General features: G+C 43.5%; 1 pseudogene; it reads right to left on the bottom strand.

The window, feature by feature from the left end:
• Nucleotides 1-2,826: 2,826 nt before the first annotated feature.
• LOC119279458 overlaps nt 2,827-7,145 on the bottom strand; it is a 4,993-nt pseudogene continuing 674 nt past the window's right edge.

Raw genomic sequence — 7,145 nt, 5'->3', positions numbered from 1 at the left:
AGGCGACGAGGTAGTGGATGAGTTCCGGCAGCACGACGGCATGGTGACGGTAATGGTGAAGCTATCTCTGCAGGGCTTCGCCTAAGCACTATGAAAATATGACCGAGGGACGAAACTGTGGAGAGGGGCGTCGCACACAGCAAAGAGATTGCCGTGGGTGTGTGTTGCCCCTCTCCCTCCTCTCATATATATATGTGGAGGGGGAGGGGAGGCCGCCCCTAGCCCCAAGTGGCTGGCGCCTGCCCTGGCCGAATCCTCCCCTTCCATATTTGTGCATGGGGGGGAAGGGGGTCGGCTGCCTTTGGGGCGCCTCCCCTTCCTTCCCTCCCTCTTTGGTGCGTGGGCAAGGGGTGGAGGGGCGCACCAGCTCCCTTGTGGTCTGATGTGCCCCCCCTCCCCCCTTTTGGCCCATAAGGCCCACCGCTTGTCGGTGACCTCCCGGAACCCCTTCCGACACCCCGATAAAATACCTGGTACTTCTAAAACCTTTCCGGTGACCCAATACTATCGTCCTATATATCAATCTTTACCTCTGAACCATTCCGGAGCTCCTCGTCATGTCTGTAATCTCATCCGGGACTTCGAACAACATTCGGTCACCAAATCATATAACTCATATAACACGATATCGTCAATGAGCGTTAAGCGTGCGGACCCTACGGGTTCGAGAACTATGTAGACATGACCGAGTCACCTCTCCGGTCAATAAACAATAGCGAAACATCGACGCCCATATTGGTTCCTACATATTCTACGAAGATCTTTATCGGTCGAACCTTTATGACAACATACATAATTCCCTTTGTCTGTTAGTATGTTACTTTCCCGAGATTCAATCGTCGGTATCTTCATACCTAGTTCAATCTCTTTACCGGCAAGTCTCTTTACTTGTTCCGTAATACATCACCTTGTAACTAAATCATTAGTCACTTTGCTTCCAAGGCTTCTTATGATGTGTATTACCGAGAGGGCCCAGAGATACCTCTCCGATACATGAAGTGACAAATTCTAATCTTGATCTATGCCAATTCAACAAACACCTTCGGAGATACCTGTAGAGCAATTTTATGATCACCCAGTTACTTTGTGACGTTTGATAGCACACAAGGTATTCCTCCGGTATCTGAGAGTTGTATAGCCTCATAGTCAAAGGAATATGTATTTGATATTAAGAAAGCAATAGCAATAAACTGAATGGTCATATGCTAAGCTAACGGAGGGTCTTGTCCATCACATCATTCTCCTAATGATGTGATCCCGTTATAAAATGACAACACATGTCTATGGTTAGGAAACCTTAACCATCTTTGATCAACGAGCTAGTCTAGTAGAGGCTCACTAGGGACACGGTATTTGTTTATGTATCCACACATGTATTTAAGTTTTTGATCAATACAATTCTAGCATGAATAATAAACATTTATCATGATTAAGGAAATATAATAATAACCATTTTATTATTGCCTCTAGGGCATATTTCCATTAGTTTCTTCCTTACTTTCTTTCTTCCTTCGTTTTTTTTATTCCCTTTTTGGTTTTCTTTTTCTCTTTCTTATTTGCATTCTTTGTCATTGGTTTTCACTGGGCTTCTTTTCTTTTCTTTTTCTTTTTCTTTCTCATTTTTATTTTTATTCATTTCTTTTTTGGTTTACATTGCTTTTTTCGTGTCTCTTTGTTTCTTTGTTGTTTTTCATTGGTTACTTTTCTGTCCAATACATTTCTAGTTTTTTCAATACACAATGTACATTTTTAGTGTACACGTGAAACGTTTTGTTGATACATGTCAAACATTTTTTTAATGCATAATGTAAAGTTTTTTAAATATATGTTTTGAACACTTTGGAATACATGGTCAACACTTTCTCAAATACACGGTGAACATTTGTTTAATGGAAATAAACTTTTTTCACACACAATGTTCGTATACATAAAAAATATTTGTATATACAGGATTTAAAAAAATGTTTTTGAAGTATAAATTTTTATGTTCGTTGTACATTTTCCGTACACAACATGAACATTTTCTATACATGTTTATCATTTTAAAATACAAAGTGCACATCTTTTGTATACATAAGAAAAAGAATCTATGTACTTTAAAAAATTTTCAAATCCATGTTTAACATTATTTTAGATATATATTTTGATGTCTACTTTTTCGTACAAATTTTATGTTTTTGTATACATAAGAACATTTTTCTTTTACACGTTTAACATTTTGCATGTACATCATTAATATTTTCTTCAAATATGCATTATGATGTCTACATTCTTTATACATACTATACATTTTTGTATACCTATGAAAAAAATTATACATGTTCAATTTTTAATACATGAGCCACTTTTTTTCAAATAAATATCTTCAAACATTTTTCTGAATTCATGTTATACATTTTTTGACACATGTGGACATTATTTTAATGTATCTACATTTTTTAAATTAAGATAAGAATTTCTTTGCACAGCATTTAACATTTTTCAAATTCACAGTTTTTTTCAAGTATTTTAAGTGCTGGAATTCGTTTTTAGAACTTTTTCGTAAATATGAACAAATATAAGAAACAAAAAAAACGAATGACAAAAATGTACGGATACACCAGGGGTTGCTACATATAGTCACGCCCTTGAGAGCTTCTGCAATAAGGATGGCCGGCATAACCAATCCAGCAATGCCTTGAGGCTCTTGCCTGTCGGGAGGCTCTAGCCCTATCTACGGACCTGACATTATCGCATGAATTGATTGCTTTGGATTGCCAAACGGTAGTCAATGACATACACGGGGACACATGAGGCACTCATGCTAGCACAGCTTCGCTAAACATACTTTTGGACTGGATTTTGGTCGCCATATTTGGCTCCTCACCCCTCCAGACATTCATTGTATCCCTATGTTTACTGATTAATAAAAGCGTGTTCAGACTAAAAAAACATATAGTCGCGCCCACTATGTCCCGCTAGCAGAAGGTAGTCAGCCGAAAAGAAGTGTCGTCACCGAAGAAGACAGGACATACAGTTTCTTTTTTTGAGGGGTGACAGGACATACAGCTGAAACAGATGCCGAAGTTCAACAACGGAATGAATGAGTAATCAGCCCGGCCCACCACCACAATCAGGACACTTCCATACTGATGAGAAATGCCTTCCCTGGAGCTCAGAGACCTCCAAGCTTCTGAAGAAAATCGTAACTGCGCAACCGCGCGACCAATATGCTCGTTCGAGTACACTTTCGTTCACACGCTGCTGGAGCTGCTCACCTCCGTGTCGTCGTCGAACAAGGTCTTTGACACGGACCCAATCGACATCATCTTGTCAGACCCCGACCCGTCCTGCTCCGGCTGCTGCTTCTTTGCGGCCGTCATGGGCGTCTCGCAGACCATGTCGGTGCACGCTGCGCGCCGCTTCCTCCGCTTTGAATGCTGCCTGGACCGAGGCACCGCAACCGCCAGGGGAGGCTCCTTACCGGGGTGCTTGAGCGCCCACACGCGGCGCAGGTCCGGCACCCAGCTGGTGAAGGAGGAGAGCCTGCGCTCCCTGTTCCGCCGCTCACTCGCTCGCGCCAGCTGCTCCTCGTGCCTGTCGTGGTGTCTGCTCCTCGTGTGAAGTGTGGGAGCGCTTGAGCTGCCGGCGCAGTTCCTCTGGCTGCTCCGGCTCTTGTTGCCCTTGCCGTCGTCCTGGTTGCTGCTGCTGGGTAGAGAGTCTGAACATGGCAAGTCATCTTCGTCGAACAGATCAAACTCCATCTCCGTGTATATCTTCTTGATCACATCCTCCATAGAGTCCATGTACCTACAAAATTTTCAGCAGTCTGATTATAAATTTGAACTCCGTGTAAGTTATTGAGCAGTCAAATTATACATTTAAACCTTTGTGTCACCATAGATGTAAGTTATTGAGCAGTCAAATTATAAATTTGAACTCCCTGTAAGTTATTGAGCAGCCAAAAATTGGACAGGAATGCAGAGTTCACTTTTGTTACGAAATGGCTCCAAGAGATCCTAATATGTGCTGCTGTTCGGCAGGATAGTATTTCTAAATCCAGCATATAAAATTACCATTATACATATTTCTGTCATCTTCTTCAGCTTTAACTTTCAGTTTCTTCTTAAGGAATAAGAACACAGATACATGACTCAACAGTTAGAACAAATAAAGGCTAAAACAAGCATGTGTCGTATACTCATATTTATGACCATTCAACATAAAACATCATCTCATTTCAATTGTCATTAGAAGTTACAACATGCTCTACAATGTCAGCAATGCTTTCATGCTCCTCAAAGGATCAAGGAAAATGAGGACCACTTCTTTTCTTTTTCTTTTCTTTTTTTTGAGGGGAATGAGCACCACTTCTTTGTGATGCTCCTATCTTACAATTCTTTTCACAGATTGGAACTGAAGCATGAGAGCAGTTATAGGTTATAACAGCACACAGCAAATCCCTAGCAGTAAAATAAGTTGTAGCCTGCAGTTTAGCAGTAGTATAAGAGATAAGTATCTCAAGTTAAGATTTCCATCAATATTTAGCGATACAAGTGATCAAACCAAAGATTGTATTGAAGCATAAGGTTTTCATCTGGCAACGGAAGCAGTACCGAGCATGCATATATTTTTTATCAAAAGGTATTATGTTTACTTACAATGATGCGATACTGGTTTTTCTAACCAAATGCATGATCAATTTGTGGGTATGTTGCTTGTACAATTTTCTAGAAGTAACCTAGCATGGTTCTGTTGGCTCAGGTAGCAAGAAGTGCAATCATCACTGTACCTTACAAAACTACTTATGCTTCTACGCTAAACATTCACAAGCATCAACAGAGCTAATACCTCAACAAATAAAGCTCTGTAATGGTTACAATGCATTCAAAACACAGACCAATGCTAAACATTCACAAGCATCAACAGAGACAATAGCTCAACAAATAAAGCCCTATAATGGTTACAATGCATTCAAAACACAGACATACCTGGACTTGATGGTCTTCTCAGCAAACTTAACAATACTGTCGGACTGAAATGAATCCCCTTGGAGGTTTATATCAATAAACTGCAAAAGAGAACAGATCTCTTTTATCATCTTCTGTTTTGAACCTTCCTCAAAGTCTGGGCCAAGTTTGGATCTGATTATTTCCAACCTAAGTAATATCTGCAGTTCATGCCTGATACATGCTTGTTAAGGCGTACAAGACAAAAAGAAAATAGTATTGCCTATACATGTTACTATCGTAGTGATATTACCATAGGAAATAACTGCAGGGCTGGAAGAAAAAAGAACTGAGGACTAAAAAGGATACTCTCGGATTTTTTAATTTGCGTTGTATTTTGAGGTTTGTTCTGATCCAGCAGATGCTGAATTGTTGTCTTTGTACTTCAACAGAAGCTCTTTGGGTTTCCTCAACAGAATAATGGAAGCTTCGGAGATAATTTTCGCATCAGAAGCATCATCTACTTCCCTATGTTCAAAATATCTCACTGTAATCTTTCCATTCTTAATCATCAGCGCATCGACAGACAAGCCAACCAAGCGTTCAGCTAGATTTCCCAAATCAGCATCTTCAGAACAAAGACCTTGCTCAATCTTCTGAGGGATACTCCCAAGAAATGCTTCTAAATCTTCCATTGAAGAGAATGCTGAAGTCTCCTCGTCCACTTGTTGCTCCACTTTGTTGCAATCTGCTTCATCCACTGGTTTGCCAATTTTGTTACAATCTGCTTCATCCACCGAACAGTTGACATGAGGAGCCCCATCCTCCTCTGAGACTTGAAGTTTTGCTTCTCCTTCATCCTTTGAGGAAGGACGTGTCTCGCCTATATGAAGGCTTGATGAAGTACCAAGAGATGACAATTTCACTTGTTTCAGCCAACATTTCAGAAACCGCAACTTTTTGGATGCAGTGCCATACCTGCTGAAATACAGGTCTTCCAACTCCACCACTGGCATGCTGCCATCAGCATGTTTGAGGAGCACATCACAGAAGGTGCTCCAACTGGCTGCCACAAGTAGCTTACTGACCAGCCTGATTCTCTTCTTCCTCACACTAAGCTCCTTTGGTGGATCAGGCATGGAACTATCCAATGTTTCAGGACTCTTCGCAACCACCTGTTCTAAACCAGTGCCATTCCTGTCGACATGCAGTAATGCATAGTTCATCGAGAAAGGTACGAGAAGGCCATCTACAGACTTCTCGTTTCCATCAGAAATCGAAACCATTGCACAATAGTTTTTCCTATGAAGGAAAACCAGAATGAGCTGCCAAATAGGCATTCCAGCGTGAAGGCAATTGCTCTCATCGGCAAGAACCAACTCGAGAAGCCGATGTGGGAAAAACTCCCTGTCCACAGCTCCTTCACCGTCACCCTTGCTCCTATCCTGTGGCAACCCACGTACCAGAACAACCTTGCCATCTCTGCCAATCAACTGCTCGCAATTCCCCACCTCACACACCGCCTTCACATGTATCCTGGACACACCATGGCTACCAACCTGCGACAGCGTGGAGCCAACAATCTCAACCTCGCAGCCCTTGCAAACCAGTGGCTTCCCTTTCACATCGGCAATCTCCAACACTACCTCACCTCGCCGTCCACCTCCCCCACACCCAAATCCAACACCTCCCCAGACGAGCCCTGGCGGCGCAACCGCCGACCCCAACGTGACTGCATCTGCTGTCGTAAACCTCCACCCTAGGTCTGTCACCGCCCTCCGGATCCCCTCGCTGGTGGAACCAACGGCAACCCAGCACACCTGTATGCCCCTGGATTGAAGCCGGTCCCTCACTGGCTCGAAAACCCCCCGAAACCTCTTCTCAGAGCTCGCGTTCTCCCCGAATTCCTCGAAATCAGAGACGGCCGTGAAGAGAACCGCCAGATTGGGCGGCCGGTCGAAGACGCGGCGGCGGCGGCCGTGTTGGGACTCGGCGTCCCAGGAGTAGTCGTGCTCGAGCTGGAGGAGCGACTTGGCGATGGAAGAGGAGGCAGTGACGCGGGGGTGCGGCGAGGCCGGGAGGGCGAGGCGGCGGAGCGGGGCGAGGGAGGCGAGGGTGGCCGGGGGGAGGTGGAAGGAAAGCGGTGTCGGGGCGGAGGGGAGGTGCTTGGGGAGGAGGGAGGAGGAGAGGATCGGGGAGAGGGAGGAGAAGAAGAGG

This window comes from Triticum dicoccoides, chromosome 3B (assembly GCF_002162155.2).
Source record: "Triticum dicoccoides isolate Atlit2015 ecotype Zavitan chromosome 3B, WEW_v2.0, whole genome shotgun sequence".
NCBI lineage: Eukaryota > Viridiplantae > Streptophyta > Magnoliopsida > Poales > Poaceae > Triticum > Triticum dicoccoides.
This window is presented reverse-complemented; position numbering and strand designations above follow the sequence as displayed.